At 45.4% G+C, this 17577-nt stretch overlaps 1 long non-coding RNA gene across 1 annotated transcript in view; it reads right to left on the minus strand.

Moving 5' to 3' along the window:
* Nucleotides 1-1846: 1846 nt before the first annotated feature.
* Nucleotides 1847-17577, minus strand: part of LOC120872821 — a 62929-nt gene continuing 47198 nt past the window's right edge. Inside the window, exons 2-4 of the long non-coding RNA XR_005723345.1 lie at nucleotides 11433-11621; nucleotides 9032-9172; nucleotides 1847-2206 (exon numbers count right to left, since the gene is read on the minus strand). This is a non-coding gene — a long non-coding RNA (uncharacterized LOC120872821). The remainder of the gene's footprint in view (nucleotides 2207-9031; nucleotides 9173-11432; nucleotides 11622-17577) is intronic.

A 17577-nucleotide genomic window follows, 5' to 3' on the forward strand; every position in this document is an offset into this window, starting at 1 on the left:
AGGACCCTCACAATTCATTAGCACCATGGACCTGGTTCTTCCACCTCTCTGCTCAGCCAAGTGTGGGGCTGGCTTCACCCTCAGGCTGGGAACAGGAGGCTGTGGCACTTTGAGCCGGCATCTCTTCTTGGGCCTTTCTCTTTAAAGCAGGGACTCTTTCCTAGGTCCCTGTCTTCCCAAGCAGGATGACCTTTGTCTCATTGGCCTGATGTAGGTCACATGCAACTTCCTAAGCCTGTCCCTGGCAAGGGGGTAGAATTACCCTTGGACCAATCGGGTCCACCCTCGGGCCTGGGGGTTGAGGTGGTTTCTCCAGAGGCTTAGGGGATGTTCGAGGGGGTGGACTGCTGAACTCAATGGCCAGAGTTCTGTTAGGAGAGAGGGAGGGTTGATGCTGGGTGGGAACCGCCGTTCTTCTGTCGCTCTGTCCTCTAGATTCCTTCCTGCACCTCCCTCTGGCTGCCACTTAACACCCACTGTCTGTTTATGCAGTTTGGTCTGTCTACATGGTGATGCCCTGAGGGCAGCAGTCTGTTTTGCTTACCTCTGTATCCCTATGAATAGCACAGTATCACACATATAATTACGCTCAGTAAATATATAGTGATAAGTGAATGGGAATAATAAAGGGATTGAACGACTGCATGAATGAACATCTGTGATTTGAAGAGCAGATGCGAAGAGAGGGTGAGGCGGTTTCCCATCCCCCTCCAGTGGGGCGCGCCCTGTGATGATGGCAGGGCAAGTGGACTGCTCCCAGAAGAGGAGCTGGGACATAGCAGGAGGGACTCCCTCCCAGGCAGCCGGGGCCCTGGCTTTGGGTGAGAAAGGCTGGGGCTCACCTGGGCTCTGACACCGACTTTAGGTATTACCTCTCCTGCCTGGGTCTCACTACTGTTTTTCCAAAGATTTATTAATTTTTTAATTTTTGGTTGTTCTGGGTCTTCACTGTTGTGCTGTCTCTAGTGGGGGCTGCTCTCTAGTTGTGGTGCACGGGCTTCTCATTGCAGTGGCGTCTCTTGTTGTGGAGCACAGGCTCTAGGCCCATGGGCTTGAGGAGTTGTGGCTCCCGGACTCCAGAGCTCAGGCTCAGCAGTTGTGGCTGATGGGCTTTGTTGCTCTGTGGCATGGGGGATCTTCCCGGACCAAGGACTGAACCGCTGTCTTCTCTTGCATTGCAAGGCAGATTCTTACCCACTGGACCATCAGGGAAGCCCCTCTTTCTTATACTTTAATTGGAGGATAACTGCTTTACAATGTTGTGTTGGCTTCTGCCATACAAAAACAGCAATCAGCTATGAATAAATTTATATTTATATATATATGTATATATATATGCTCCCTCTTGAGCCTTCCTCCTATCAGCCCCCATCCCACTCCTCTCTGTCATCAAAGAGCACTGATCTGACTTCCCACTAGCTATCTATTTTACACATGGTAGTGAATATATGTAAATGCTACTCTCTCAATTTGTCCCATGGACCTCACTACTTTCTGGAGAGAAACTGGGAGGATTCGATCACTGACCAATTCGTTGGACACTTATTACGTGAAGATGGCAGGATCCTTGCAGGAAAAGCATAGGATGTGATGTAGGCATCTGTCGGGGGGGGGGGGGGTCGGATCTAGCTGTGGGGCTTAGAGCTGGGTCTTTAAACTAAGGTTGAAGGGTGAGGTTTGAGGGATGCACAATTGGGCAGCTGGAGGTGGAAATGGGGACACATTGCAGGCAGAGAGAAAAAAGCAGGTGGACAGACCGTGGGCAGGCTTGTTTGAGGAAAACAAGGCTGGCCTGGCATGAACTAGGGGTGGGGAGTGGTACGTGGTAGGAGACGAGGCAGCGAGGTCAGTGGGAGCCCAAGCCAGGAGGTGGGACAGCGCAGGCTTTTGTGCTTTATTCTCAGGGTAGCAAACATTACTGGTGAGCCTGGGAGTGGAGGGGTGGTGGGGAGGGGAAGGCAGATGGAGGGTAGACGAGGTGAGGGGCTGCTGCAGTCTCCCAGCTGGAGGTGAGGTGGCTTAGAGCAGTGCAGTGACAATCACAAAGGAGAGAAAAGGCCTGACTGGAGAGGTCCTCAGGAAGCAATCTGGTAGCAGGGAGTCCGAGATTCTGTCTTGGCTGGGTGTCAAGGACACGTGCCCTGTCCTGCTTCATGAGCAGTATAAACCAGGCTCTCCTCATCCAGGAGAGAAGCTTTCTTTCACCCTGTGCCCAGGGAAGGAAGGGGTGAATCAAACATAATGCAGTTAAGAAATACTATGTAATCAATCACACTAGCTTAAATTAAATGTGTTGTTCAAATGTGTTGCCTAACGTTTTTTTCCATATCAAGCAGAGGCCAGGGTGGATAACCAGCACATTTTAAGTATTGTTATTTGAAGCTGGAGAAAGGCATCCTCACTATTTTTGGTGAATGAGAAGGTTTTTTGAGGGGAGGGAATAAGGGAAATGTTCTGGGGCATAAGTTCTAGAAAAATGGACATTTTCTAAACTCTGTCCAAAATGAGGCATAATGTCAAGGAAAGTGTTTGGAATTTGGAGTCGGAAGGCCTACAGTTGAATCCCACTCATGCTGTGTGACCTTTGGTAGGTCATTAGCCTCTCTAATTCTTATTTATTTATTTATTTATTTTTGCCTCTAAGATGGGGATGATAACAGTTGCTTCAGATGGTGACTCTGGGTATGAAATGAAATAATGTTAGTGGAAGTGCTTTATCAGCTGCAAAGCACTATTAAATGAAAGGATTATCAAGAAAGTATTTTTTTTTAAGGAAAAGACAAATAATTGGGTGATATTATTGAATTAATGTTAGTTAATTCATTAACTAATGTGTTAGCTAACATCTAAGGGGTGTGTTAACGTCTTTATCCTTAGGAGACACATGCCAAAGTGTTTAGGAGTGAAATGTTAAGATGTCTAGACCATTCAAATTGTTCAGCAAAATCCAAAATTGCACAGCTCAATGCATTATCTGTCTATATCTACATCTCCATCTATTTATATCTATATCTATTGAAAGACATAAGGAAAATGTGATATAACATTAACCACTGGGGAATCTAGCTGAAGGGCATGAGTGTTTATTAAGTTATTCTAAACTTTTCAGTAGATTTGAAAACTTTCAAAATAAAAAGCAGGAGGAAAAGCCACTTAAAGCTGGACTGTAGATCTAAGTACAAAAGGTGGAACCAGTACCTCAGGAGGCCACCAAAGGCAGGGTCTTCCTGCCCTTGGCCTTCAGTAGGGAAGGGCAGTCAGTGTACACCGGGGCCTGGCAGGGATGGAGTGGAAGGAAGAAAAGCCCCATTTCTTTTCCTGCTCCCTCCCGTCTCTTCCTGGTGCCTCCCACAGGATGAACCCACTCAGATGCCAAGGGCAGAGCCTGGTGATGAAATCTGTGGGCATCAGCCTCCAAGGGCATGAAGCTGGGAGCGCACGGCAGAGGACGAATACAAAGAGAGTGGAGAACGACCAGCTCCTTCCTCCTCCAGCAACGGGCAGGCAGATACTCATTTCTTTCAGTTCTCCTAAGGCTAAGTCACAGGAAAACGACATTGTCCTGACCAACCCTTCACCTGGATTAAATCATGTGCTGCTGCAGCTGCTGATTTTCAAAACCCCCTGAAAGGAGTTCAGGGTGGATGGCAGAAACAAGGCACTCCGTGCTCCTCGGGGTGGGTGGGTGGGGCAGGGGGGACTTCAGATAGGTATTTTCAGGAGCTGATTTTATGAGCCCAAATCTTATATCTTTGGGAAATATTTTCTAGAGAAGTACCAAAACGCTTCATGGTGAAGACTGCTCCTCGTGCCTAGGAAAAGCTTCACAAGACAAGTAGAAACCTTCTGGAAAAATATGTGCTTGATTGCATGTACTCCCTCTTCTCCTGGTGGCTCAGCTGGTAAAGAATCCGCCTGCAGTGCAGGAGACCCTGGTTCAATTCCTGGGTCAGGAAGAGCCCCTGGAGAAAGGATAGGCTACCCACTTCAATATTCTTGGACTTCTCTGGTGGCTCAGCTGGTAAAGAATCTGCCTGCAGTGCGGGAGACCTGGGTTCAGTTCCTGAGTCAGGAAGATCCCCTGGAGGAGGGCATGGCAACCCACACCAGTATTCTTGCCTGGAGAACTCCAAGGACAGAGGAGCCTGGCGGGCTATAGTCCATGGGGTCGCAAAGAGTCAGACACGACTGAGCACCTAAGCACGGCACCTCTTCCGCAAAATCATATATATACTGACCGGTTCCTGGACTCTTTGGAGCAGTCTCTCAGAGCTATCTGAGGTGCTGTCTCCTGGGCTGCAGGCCTCATTTTGCCCCCAATAAAACTCAACTCGCAACTCCTGTGTGGTGCATTTTTTTAAGTCAATAGACATGATGCCAGAGACGACTGCAGCCACGCTGCCACCACGATGGAGGGAAGGCCAAGTGGGTGGCAGAGCAGCCGTTACAATTCTGTGCCCAGATCCAATGGGTGTGGGGGTTTCCCACATGTACATGCATGCTAAGTCACTTTAGTCACGCCTGACTCTTTGTGACCCCAAGGACTGTAGCTTGCCAGTCTCCTCTGCCATGGGATTTTCCAGGCATGAATACTGGAGTGGGTTACCACACCCTCCTCCAGGGGATCTTCCTGACCCAGGGATCGAACCTGCAACTCCTGAGGCTCCTGTACTGCAAGCGGATTCTTTACCACTGAGCCACTGGGGAAGCCGGGTGTTTCCCACATCATCAAGCAATACTCTGACACCGGCCATGTGTCCCATAATTCCTGATGCTGCATCAGATCCCATAGGTTAAGGTCTCCATCCTCCAAGGCTGCCTCACATCCCACTTCAGATGCCAGTCCCAGCCCAGCTCGCTCTTGACTGCCTGTAGGTCAGAGGTTCCAATGACCCCGCTTTGGTTCCATTAATTTGCTGGAGCGGCTCAAAAAACTCAGAAAAAAGAGTTTACTTACCAGATTACAGGTTTATTATAAAAGGATAAAATATGGGAACAGTCAGACAGAAGAGACGCACAGGGCAAGGTTGAGAAAGGACAGGGGACTTCCAAACCCTCTCCAGGCACACCACTCTCCCCAAATTCCCATGTGCTCGCTCTCTGAACCCCAGCCTTCCACGTTTTTATGGAGGCTTCATCACGTAGGCAAGGTTAATTCATTGACCTTTGGAGACTGCACTCCCTCTCCAGACTCTGCCCTCCTAGGAGGTTAGGGGTGGGGATGGGGGTTGGGGCTGTGGTTCTCCTGGCAACCAGCCTCCGTCCTCACTAACATAACAAGGCATCTCTATTGCTCTTATTTCTAGGGAGATTCCAAGAGTTTTAGGAGCTCTGTGCAGGAAACAGGACCAAATAACATATTTCTTCATATAAATCACAGTACCACACCCTTACTAAGAGCCCTGACACTGTTGAACACCTGGGTCAAACTGGGTCACCCGCTGCCAGGCTTCTTCGTGTGTGAGGAGGTCTTCCATTGTAAAGCCCCTTAGCTGGACATCTGGTCTCTGGCTCCCAGGAGAATCCTAACTAAGGAACAAGTTTAAGTGGCCTCCTTGTCCCATTTGCCTTAGTCACATTCTCCCCCTCCCCTTCTAAAATTTCCACCCTGATGGCAACAAGAGGCACAAAACAAAGACAGCAAGGGAATAGGCATAAGCAAGAGAAAGGTATTGAGAGGAGATCTAGTGAATCAGAGGAGAATGTAGAAATATGCTCTGTATTGTAAAACAACTGTACTCCAATAAAGACCAGTTAAAATAAAGAAATACGCTCTATTGTTTGGTGATAGACATACAGGGCACTAAGCGAATGGATTTAGGAGACATTGCTGTGGCCTGTGTGGCAAATGCTGTCAGTTCTAGCCCAGACCTCCCAGGTCCCCTAATCAACTATGCACCCATCTCCCAGCTTGCATAGGCTCTTTTCCCACTTGTGACCTTCAGGGGATGGTCCTTGTGCCTTAGAGCTGCACCCCTTCTGCAGAGAGCCTGAAGCACCCAAGGTGGCCTTTAGCCAATGTCCAGTCCCTGTGAAAACAAACAAGCCTCACATCCTCTGTCCCAAGGCTGGACAAACCTGGAGATGCCATCTGTGCCTAAGCCCCTCTTGTGACCAGGCTGCATCTGGGATTTCACCTCACCTGCTCTGGATTTCACCAAACTGGTTTGGCTTCCTCCCCTTCCCCATCCTGCTCCCCACCCTACTCTGTTGCCTCTGTGAGCCACCTGGCAGAGGTTTCTGGAGTCTTTGTACTTGGGAGCCCTGGCCAGCACCAGCCTGTGGTCTCTCAACTGCCCTTGACCTTAGCACCGACCTCCCTCACTGCCCCTCCTCTGAGGTGGAGCCACCCAGGCCCGCTATTGCCCAGCCCCTGACCCTCTCTCGAGTACTGACTTCATTTGCAAGTGTTTTTTCCTCACCATAATGTCATTAACTCCAGGAGGGACCTGAAAGCCAGGCATTTATCTGACAGTGATGTCTGTCCTGCTCGATGCAGTTTCTGCAGGGGGAGAAGCAGTCAGGAAGTCACAGAAGGAAGGGGACATCTGCTCCAATACAGACGTCTTTAACATTTCCTGCTAAAGCTTCTCCCTTCACAATCAGTCCTTGCCCTTTGCTGACCCCGGGACATGCTAAGACCGTGAGCTTGGCAGAGTGTGCCACCAATGTTACTTCCCTGATTACCCATTTTGGTCACTAATCTGGGACTACATCAGTGGTGCCCAATCCTGAATGCTACTTAAATTCCCCTGGGAGCTTTTCTAAATGCACCTACCCCCACTGTCCTCCCCGCTGGATCACTGGGCAGGGGCTCAGGCGCCAGCATTCTTCTAGCTACCCCCTCCCCAGGTGACTGCAGTGTGCAGCCAGGACTAAGAACCGCTGTGGAGCAAGGAGTGTGTCCTCGGGGAGTCACTGCTCAGGGACCAGGATTCTCTCCACCGGGGGTCGTTGGTCACCTTTGTTCTGGGTAAGAGGCTGCCGGATGCTCCTGGCTTCTTTCCTGCTGCTCTCCTAGGTCCTACCTCTACTTTGTAAAGTGTCTGTTTCTTTAAATAATCAAGTTTAGGGCTTCTCTGAAACTGTGAGCATTTCTGAAGGTCATCAATTGTTGGTCACCACAATATCCAAGGAAGCAGAGTCTGAGGATGGATATGGGGAGAAGGGCATTCTTCCCCGTGTCAGGTGTCATCTGAACTTACGCTTTGATGGAAACTCGTGTCTTCCTGATGAGCAGAGGAGCAGAGAGTGTGTTAGAGGAAGGAGGGCCTAACAGGGAGGCTTAGACACTCTGCTTACAGACTTTCTTAGAACATGCTGGTTTACTTTTTTGAAGGGCCTCATGCTCAGCTGCTAAGTCATGTCCAACTCTTGAGACCCCATGAACTATAGCTGCCATTTTCCTCTGTCCATGGAATTTCCCAGGCAAGAATACTGGAGTGGGTTGCCATTTCCTTCTCTAGGGGATCTTCCCAACCCAGGGACCAAACCCAGTCTCCTGCATTGCAGGTGGATGCTTTACCACTGAGACACCTGGGAAGACCTGTGAAAAGCCTACTGGATTGCAAAGATTGCCTTTTTTTTTTTTTTTTATAAAACTCAGTTTATCACTTAGACATCAGGCAGAAATATTTTACCAAGGCAGTCAGAAGTGCCACTCTGAACAACAATTTAGCCTTTTAAAAATTATTCTCTTTCCTGTTCTTTTCATCTATATTCAGGGAGAAAAAAGCAAAGCTTGATCTTCAGCTAAATAACATAAACCTCCATTAATTACCTAGAAAGATTTGCTTTCTCCCCTCAGTCTAAACACGGTAATGCCCTCTATCAAAGGCGCAGGTAGTCTGAGTGAGTTTCAGATCACCTCCACCACCACACTTCAGGAAATTCTGACCCTTTAAAATAATTTTAGAGGACGTGTTAATTCCTTCCCTTTGATGGTTACTGTGTGGATTCTCATATTTTCCTTTCTCTCATGTCTATCAGTTAGGAAAGATGCTGCTTCTTTATTTGATTAAAGATACTTTATCCAATTCTTGGCTTACATAGAAAAATAAAATCACTTATTTGAGCCTATGTAGAAAAAATAATCATTTGACAAGTGATATCTGCCACTTTTTATCAGTTTGGTGAGGCAGGGCGTGAACACATGCAACACTTATGTATTGTATGATACCAAGTCACCTAGCCTCTTGACCCTGAAAAACATTTCTGAGTTGGAGTTATGCACCACAGAGAAATAATTGCCATTTTCTGGGGCACAGATACCAGGTGTTACTATGGCCCTTGTCCCATTGCCTGTGGTTCATTCCTTATGCATTCATCCTTCTTCTAGATCAGTGGGTTTCAACTCTGTCTGCCCAGAACTTGGGGCTTAAAAATATATGGGTGTGTAAGCCCCCCGCCACAGAATTGGAAGTTCTGATTCAACTGGCCTGGGAGGCAGCTTGGCCAAGGTATACACCATAGTTCCCTAGGGGACTATAACATGCAGGTGGGTTTAGAAAAGCTGTGGTTGACATCAGCTCATTCTGGTAGCAACACTACCTTCTTTACCTGGTACCCCAGCACTGCCACAGAGTCTGGTACATGACAAGCATTCACAAGTCTGCTGTGAATTATATCCCAAATGGAAGCCGGAATCCTGATACCACCACAATACCACCTCTTCTGATGTATTTCCCAGATGCTATTATTAAGCAAGGAGTCTTAGGGTCATCAATTCTAAAGAGGCAGGATTGCTGTCATACTAATGTGTCATGGTTCACTCTGGGTCACATTCCATTACTTGCAAACACTCAAAGACAATGACATAGCACTTAGCCTATAAAAATGAGCCAATATATTGAAAAGAATTATTAAGTCATTTAAAAAGGCACAGCAATAGATCCTAGACATATAAAACCAAGCAGCACAAATATCAATAGTACCTAATTACTTTCATTCACCCAAAACTGTAGAGAACGCTACTCAGAATACACACCCATTTCTTCCATGTGGCTTTCAGGCAAAATTTTGAAGTAGCTACCTGAATTCAAAAGCAAGCAGCTGAACTGTCAGTTTTTGGCCTCATTTTGGCTGGTTAGCTGACTGACTGACTGATCGAGTCATGTGTTTCTTTGTCTCAGGCTTTTGAGGCTCCTCTTGGCGCTGGGCAGTGCCCTAAGCACTGGGAAACAGTGGTGAAAACAGGCAGCTTGTGTCCGATCTCAGGAATTCATATTCAGTTGCGGGAACTAGACAGGACAGAAGTGAATAGCATGCAATTCAGGTAACAACCGGAGAAGGCGATGGCACCCCACTCCAGTACTCTTGCCTGGCAAATCCCATGGACGGAGGAGCCTGGTGGGCTGCAGTCCATGAGGTTGCTAAGAGTTGGACACGACTGTGACTTCACTTCCACTTTTCACTTTCATGCATTGGAGAAGGAAATGGCAACCCACTCCAGTGTTCCTGCCTGGAGAATCCCAGGGACAGGGGAGCCTGGTGGGCTGCCGTCTATGGGGTCGCACAGAGTCGGACACGACTGAAGCAACTTAGCAGCAGCAGCAGCAGCAGGTAACAACTGTCACGATGAAAACAAAGCAGGAGGGCCTAAATGAGGGGCCACTGACCTACTGAGGGGCCAGGGGTCCACTTCTGCCTGGTGGTCAGGGAGGGCTTCTCTGGGAGGTGATGGGGCAGGTGAGGTCTGAGTGTCAGAGCGCAGAATGCATTGGGCAAGGAGATGCAAAGGCATAGGCTGGAAGTGGCGGTGGCTTGAGCAGCAGAGAGGCCAGGAGCTAGAGCTTGGCAAGTTAGGAAGGGGCGGGATGAAACGTGAACCGGGAGCCTGATCACACAGGGCTTTGTGCACCGTGGTAAGGAGTTTGTGTGCACGCATGCTAAGTCGCTTTAGTTGTGTCTGATTCTTTGTGACTCTACGGACTGCAGCCCGGCAGGCTCCTCTGTCTATGAGATTCTTCAGGCAAGAATACTGGAGTGGGTTGCCATGCCCTCCTCCAAGGGGTAGGGAGTTTGGGTGGATGCAATTAAGATGGTCAATGATCTCATCAATTTTATCTGTAACAGAGTCGCCACCACAGAAGGGGGCCACAGTGAGAAGGTTGATGGTGTGAGTTTTGTAGCTCTGGGAAGCCATTCCATTGGGTCAAGCCAACAGAAATAATTACAAGAATTTTCTTTTCTTCTGGAGTGTCAGAATGGGAGTTGGGGTGTTGTGCCAATTCACCTGAATCAAACACTCTTCCCCATAAATAGCCATATGGTTTGTCTTCTCTCTTCATGTAAACCTCTGTTCAAATGTCGCTTCCCCAAAGAGGCCTGTCCTCCCTACCACGCATCTCTCTCAATTCCCTACTCTCATTCCGGTGGTCTTTACAAGTCTGACCACTACTGGATATTATACATCTGTTTATTTCAGACTTCCCCCTCCCCACTGGAATATAAGCCCTTGAGGTCAAGGACTTCATTTGTTTTGTTTTATATTTTTTGTTTTGTTTATATTTTGTTTTCTGCTATATTCCCAACACTCAGCATAATCTCTGGCACAACAAACACTTAGAAAATAAATTTCTTGAATAAACACCACTGGATTTTTGCTGCATCCATTTAAGCATGAGGGACTTGGGAGAGTCCTAGGATTCTTGGGCTTCTATCTGCCAAGCACATTCGTGTCCCTTCTAATCTTTCTGCCTTAATCACTTTAAATGTACTGACAAGCACAATTGACCAATTAATAGCACTTATGCTTTTGTTACATCATTTGTAATCCACGATGCTCTTTCTATTTGTAACAGTCTTTCAATTTTTCATGACCCAAAATGGAGGACGTACATAATGAATACAAATAGCAAATTGATTAAATGTAATGCATATTCTACTGCTTGCTGAGTTTATGCCTGTTATTAATGACAGAAATCCAGCAAATTCTCATGAAAACACCGATGACATACAACCTTTAATGCAAGATATTGGAGCACTAGGGGTCCTAAATTTTCCTAATTACTGAGCAACAGCAGACATTAATTTCCCAGACGGCAACCTTTGTAAATAAGAACATCAGCATGGCTGCTTTGTCCAAGTTCTTTTTTGCTGAACACAAAACCCATCACCCAATCCATTTTTATCCATCAGACTATTTGTGTTGTGTTTCAAAAAAAAAAAAAAACAAAACCAGATACACTTGAGAGATTGCTTTATGAACAAAGTATAAAGGACACCACTTGTGCAAAATCAGATTTACTGTCTACTGAGGGACTGCATGTTTTTTGGAATGCTAATATACAATGATACAGATTTCACATAGCTTCAGCTGGTGGGCTGAGCATCAAAGCATCACAAAGGTGATAAAGCAAAACAAGAAAGAAGAAAGGGATTAGAGTCTGAAATGGAGAATATGGTAGAGGAGATGCTTTTAAGAGACCCACCTGGCTGAATGTGCTGTCTTGGTCTCAGATTGCCAGAGGATGAACTGGTTTGCAATGAGAGGCCATGGGAACCAATCTTTTCTTCTCCCCACTAGATAGAAAACCTTCTGGGAAGCAGGACTGGTGGGTAGGCTGACTGGTTTAGCTTGATTGGTACTGGGAAAATAGTCAAGCGCTCATCTGATGGGTCTGTCAAGAGAGTGGATGAGATACATAGGAGCATTTGTTGAGGCCCACTTGTACTTAGAAGCCAGCATTCACAGCAGGCTCGATGCTACAAGCCTGACCACTGCTACTAAAATCTTCCTCCTCTGATACAAATTGGCTATGCTGCAGAAGGAAGGCAGAGTGAGTGAATGGCTGGCTATGGTCCATGCCTACCTCCCCAACAGTCAAAGCCCTGACAGGTCTGCATCCATGACTAGCTGAGCTCTCAGTGAGTAGAATTCCACACCCATGGGAAGCAGGGGTCTGCCAAAGTGTGCCCAGCCAACCTGAGACCCACAGCGGTTTTGGTGAAGACTAAACCAGGCTTAACAGATTCCCTTCTGTATTTTAAGTATGTGTACCATCTTAGGTTGGAAACTCCAGAAAAGACCCAGAGCCAAGGATGTGCGAACCACGTGTTTTCCTGGGAAGTAGAGGGAGCCTGGAAAGTTGAAGGAAACAAGGAGACAGGGAAGAGAAGGTGGATGGACAACATAGGGGACGGGCGGCATTCCTAAGTCACCTACCATGGTGGGTGACCGCGATGTAACCTCAGAGGGAAACTGGAAAACTGTGCCAAACACATGCCTTGGAATTACCTTGCTCAAGGCGGGTGAGGGGGCAGGCTGTTTATCCCCATATACTCCACAGTCATTGGTTAAGGATGCCCCAGAGACATATTAATTCCCAGGTACTTTGTCTGACAAAGTGAAGTGTATGTGGGTGAAGCACTAGCAGAGCTGGCTTCAAAGGTCACCCCAAGGGCTAAGGATTCCCTCTGGTGGATACAAGATCCACACCCACCCCAAACTTCTGAAGCTTTGCCATTACTCATGATAAACATGTCTGATCGACATACACTGGGCATTGAGTACACTGCTGAAAGTGATTTGAAAGGGGAATGAAACTTACAGACTCTTTGCTGAATCTTCCACTCTATGGAGACGGCAAGACAGATTTCTTGCTAAAATTTAGGAAATACACATGCCCTCCTCCCCCACTGTCATATGTCTATGTGAGAGAAGAAAGAATTCACAACTAGTTCTATAAAAAGAGCCAAACTCAGAAGAGAAATACATTCACAGACCATAGAGTAAGAGACAGTGCACAGAGACAGGAGGGGAGGGCAGAGGGAAATGAAGATTTCATTTATTATAATTTGAAAAAAAAAGCCCCAAATAATTTTGATACCTTTAAACATTTTCCCAGATGAAGCCCAAGGTAATATACCTGTGCTGGGACATTCTGATTGTCACCTTGGGTCTGGTTGTCAAGACCTCATGTTGTACTGGAATTTATCTTTTAAAGCCAAAGAATTCCTCAGTGTCTCTACTTCTTTAGGTATCTTAGCTGTGAAAATCCATTCTTAACAGATAATAATAAAAATGGCACTATTTAGCATTTATTTAGTCCTTATTATTCATGAATTGTTTTGTATATGTATTATCAAATATAACAAACATATGGTTAGCTATTATTTCCCAAATTTAACACAGAAAGAAGCTAAGGCTCAGAGAGGTTAAGTGACTAACCCAACCTCCCTCAGCAAGTGGAGCTACGACTTTACACCAGGTATTCTGATTCCAGACCCACATCTGTGCGTTATTTTTCTTCCATGTGCCCTACTTCTTTAATAACCAAGTGTTTTGATAAACATAAATCCTGTCCTATTTGCTTATAGCCCAAGAATGTGAAGATATTTGACATTTTATTCCATGGTAAGTATAACCCCTCCACATGAAACGTCCTAGGACAAAGCGGTTCAAAGAGAAGAGAAGCTGCAGCTTCCCAAGGGCCACCTTTGGCTTCTCCAGCAGCACGCCCAGGTCACTGTACTAGCAAAACCGTTTCGGTTCTATCTCACACCCAAAACACTGCTCTCTAAATCTACAGAGACCCCGTGAGATGCGGGAAATCAACTCTCTTCATCCCTCTCGGCTCCCAAGTGAGACTATTCAACGACTGGTCTCCATACTGAGTAAAACTATGAAACAAGCAAATGGCACTGCCTTCGTATTAGCTTTTGTTGGCATTTCCTAAAGAAAAGAGGGCTGTGTGTGTGATGAGAGATGGAACCACTGCTTAGAAAGCACTTGAGCAATTGCTTCGATTCACATTTATTACAGTGTGATCCCGTGCCTAAAAAAGAATTGACATTTTTTTTCTGGTGCGGCTTATAAACGCAGAGGCAGAGAGGCCTCTCATGCTTCTAAACATCTCTTCAGGAAGAGATGAGAGGGAAAAAGCTCATGCCTGACAGTGCTAAAAGCTTATGGTTTGCTTTTCCATGGTATTTCTATTACAGTGTAAGTGTGTAGATGGCATAAGCACATATGCACATAAATGCTATTTGCTAAATTTAAAAGATAGATCGTTTTCCCACTTCTAACACTTAGGGATTTATAAAAGATAATGCTTTGAAAGCCAGCAAAATCAACTACTACTACACACATAAAAGACCCTCTTATTTCTCTAAATATTTAGAGAATTAGTCTAGAGAAGGCCCACAGCAGGATCTACCAAAGTTAGATTGGATGAAATACAGAAAGCACACCAAAGGGACAGTTTATGTATGCAAGCGTGGATGTTTATCCGGTGTGTGTGTGTGTGTGTGTGTGTGTGTGTGTGTGTGTGGATATGTATATCTATACCCACACACAGAAGAGAATATGTATATTTTAAGCTAAATCACTCAAGAATTTCATCATTCTATCTTCACTTATTCTTTCCACATGATTGTGTTCAGTACTAACAGCAGCATTGGCCATGTCAGACCCAATCTGTCAGACCCAGTAAGTCAGGAGGATATATTTAGGGATTGGGACTGGTCATAATGTGACTATTTAATCTGTATGTTATCTGACCCTTATAATAAGTGATTGTTGCAATGTGATGAAGTGCAGCCTGCTCTCTAGCTAGACAGCCCCAGCGCCCTTGCTTTCAACACAGGAGAGCAATGGCAGCCCCAGTGTGGGGAGGGAGGCAGAGGTTTGTGCAGCATGGTTTGAGATCCCCTTGCCAGGTCTTCTGATGCTGAACAGGACTGGGCAGCACTAACAGCACCTCTAACTAGGATATTTAGGTCTTAGAAACATCATTGTTTCTGAAAACTACTTGTGAGTCTGCCTCCTTGCCCCAAATATCCAGCCAGAAACAAATACAAGAATATGGCGTTGTGCACAGAAGTCCCCAAAGATGGCATTATAAGGACTGAGACCATGGAATAAAAGACATAGGTTAATATAAATTTCAGAAAAGCCCTTATGTATACTTATAGCTGATTCATGCTGTTTTACAGCACAAAACCAACACACCATTGTAAAGCAATTCTCCTCCAATTAAAAAAAAATTCTCCTCCAATTAAAAAAAAATTCTAGCCTTTCAAAAAAAACTGATTAGTTAAAGTCATTATTTACAAAATAAAGTCAAGCATTTACTGTTGCTTAAGCTTTTCTTGACAACTTCCTAGTAGTCTGGACAAAAGATGCTAAGGCAATGAGCAGATAGATGATGCTAAATAATAATATCATACTGTTATTAAATTAAGTAATAAAGTAATAAATACTTTTTATTATCATTTTAATTATTTAATTATTTTATTATATTCTTTATTATTACAAGATCATCATGAAGGCGCGATCATTCACACTCACCTAGTGCCGGATATCCTGGAATGTGAAGTCAGGTGGGCCTTAGGAAGCATCACTATGAACAAAGCTAGTGGAGGTAATGGACTTCCAGTTGAGCTATTTCAAATCCTAAAAGATGATGCTGTGAAAGTGCTGCACTCAATATGTCAGCAAATCTGGAAAACTCAGCAGTGGCCACAGGACTGACTGGAAAAGGTCAGTTTTCATTTCAATCCCAAAGAAAGGCAATGCCAAAGAATGCTCAAACTACCGCACAATTGCACTCATCTCACATGCTAGTAAAGTCATGCTCAAAATTCTCCAAACCAGGCTTCAGCAACATGTGAACCATGAACTTCCAGATGTTCAAGCTGGTTTTAGCAAAGACAGAGGAACCAGAGATCAAACTGCCAACATCCAATGGATCATCGAAAAAGCAAGAGAGGTCCAGAAAAACATCTATTTCTGCTTTATTGACTATGTCAAAGTCTTTGACTGTGTGGATCACATGAAACTGTGGAAAATTCTGAAAGAGATGGGATACCAGACCACCTGATCTGCCTCTTGAGAAACCTACATGCAGGTCAGGAAGCAACAGTTAGAATTGGGCATGGAATAACAGACTGGTTCCAAATAGGAAAAGGAGTATGTCAAGGCTATACATTGTCACTCTGCTTATTTAACTTATACGCAGAGTACATCATGAGAAATGCTGGGCTGGAGGAAGCACAAGCTGGAATCAAGATTGCTGGGAGAAATATCAATAACCTCAGATATGCAGATGACATCATCCTTATGGCAGAAAGTGAAGAGGAACTAAAAAGCCCCTTGATGAAAGTGAAAGAGGAGAGTGAAAAAGTTGGCTTAAAGCTCAACATTCAGAAAACGAAGATCATGGCATCTGGTCCCATCATTTCATGGCAGATAGATGGGGAAACAGTGGAAACAGTGTCAGACTTTATTTTTTTGGGCTCCAGAATCACTGCAGATGGTGATTGCAGCCATGAAATTAAAAGACGCTTACTCCTTGGAAGAAAAGTTATGACCAACCTAGACAGCATATTCAAAAGCAGAGACATTACTTTGCCAACAAAGGTCCATCTAGCCAAAGCTATGGTTTTTCCAGTAGTCATGTATGGATGTGAGTTGGACTGTGAAGAAAGCTGAGTGTTGAAGAATTGATGCTTTTGAACTGTGGTGTTGGAGAAGCCTCTTGAGAGTCCCTTGGACTGCAAGGAGATCCAACCAGTCCATTCTAAGGAGATCAGTCCTGGGTATTCATTGGAAGGACTGATGCTGAAGCTGAAACTCTAATACTTTGGCCACCTGATGCGAGAGCTGATTCATTTGAAAATGCTGGAAAAGACTGAGGGTAGGAGGAAAAGGGGACGACAGAGGATGAGATGGTTGAATGGCATCACTGACTCAATGGACATGGGTTTGGGTGGACTCAGGGAGTTGATGATGAACAGGGAGGCCTGGCGTGCTGCTGTTCATGGGGTTGCAAAGAGTTGGACACGACTGAGCAACTGAACTGAAAGTAATAAACTTTTTAATATAAAATATATAATATAAATTACAAATTAATGCAATATCTAAATAAATCAGGGGTAAAGAAACTTCCTACAATGCAGGCAGGTTCGATCACTGGGTCCAGAAAATCCCCTGGAAAAGGAAATGGCAACCCACTCCAGTGTTCCTGTCTGGGAAATCACACGGACAGAGGAGCCTGGCAGGCTACAGTCTGTGAGGTCACAAAATCAGACACGACTTGGCCACTAAACCACCACCAAATAAGTTAAAAATGGAAAAGGAATGATAAGTCAAAAGTAATTCTCTAACAACTTGAAATAATTCTGCAAGCCTTAGATACCTGTGAAATTGGAACACTATAGAAAATAAAATGTTAAATTAGGAAGAACTCCACAGTTGGAAAATATATTTATGGTGTTAAGGTATCCTGAATATTCACTGGAAGGACTGATGCTAAAGATGAAACTCCAATCCTTTGGCCACCTGATGCGAAGAACTGACTCACTGGAAAAGACCCTGATTCTGGGAAAGATTGAAGGCAGGAGGAGAAGGGGACAACAGAGGATGAGATGGTTGGATGACATCACTGACTCAATGGACATGACTTTGAGCAAGCTCCAGAAGGTGGTGATGGACAGGGAAGCCTGGCTGCTGCAGTCCGTGGGGTTACAAGGGGTCGGACATGACTGAGCGACTGGAGTGAACTGAAGGTATCCCAGGCATTAGCTACATAAGAAAGGTGAGAGTAGATGCAGAATGGTATGATGGATGATTCC

Source organism: Oryx dammah, unplaced genomic scaffold (assembly GCF_014754425.2).
Source record: "Oryx dammah isolate SB20612 unplaced genomic scaffold, SCBI_Odam_1.1 HiC_scaffold_13, whole genome shotgun sequence".
NCBI classification, from domain to species: domain Eukaryota; kingdom Metazoa; phylum Chordata; class Mammalia; order Artiodactyla; family Bovidae; genus Oryx; species Oryx dammah.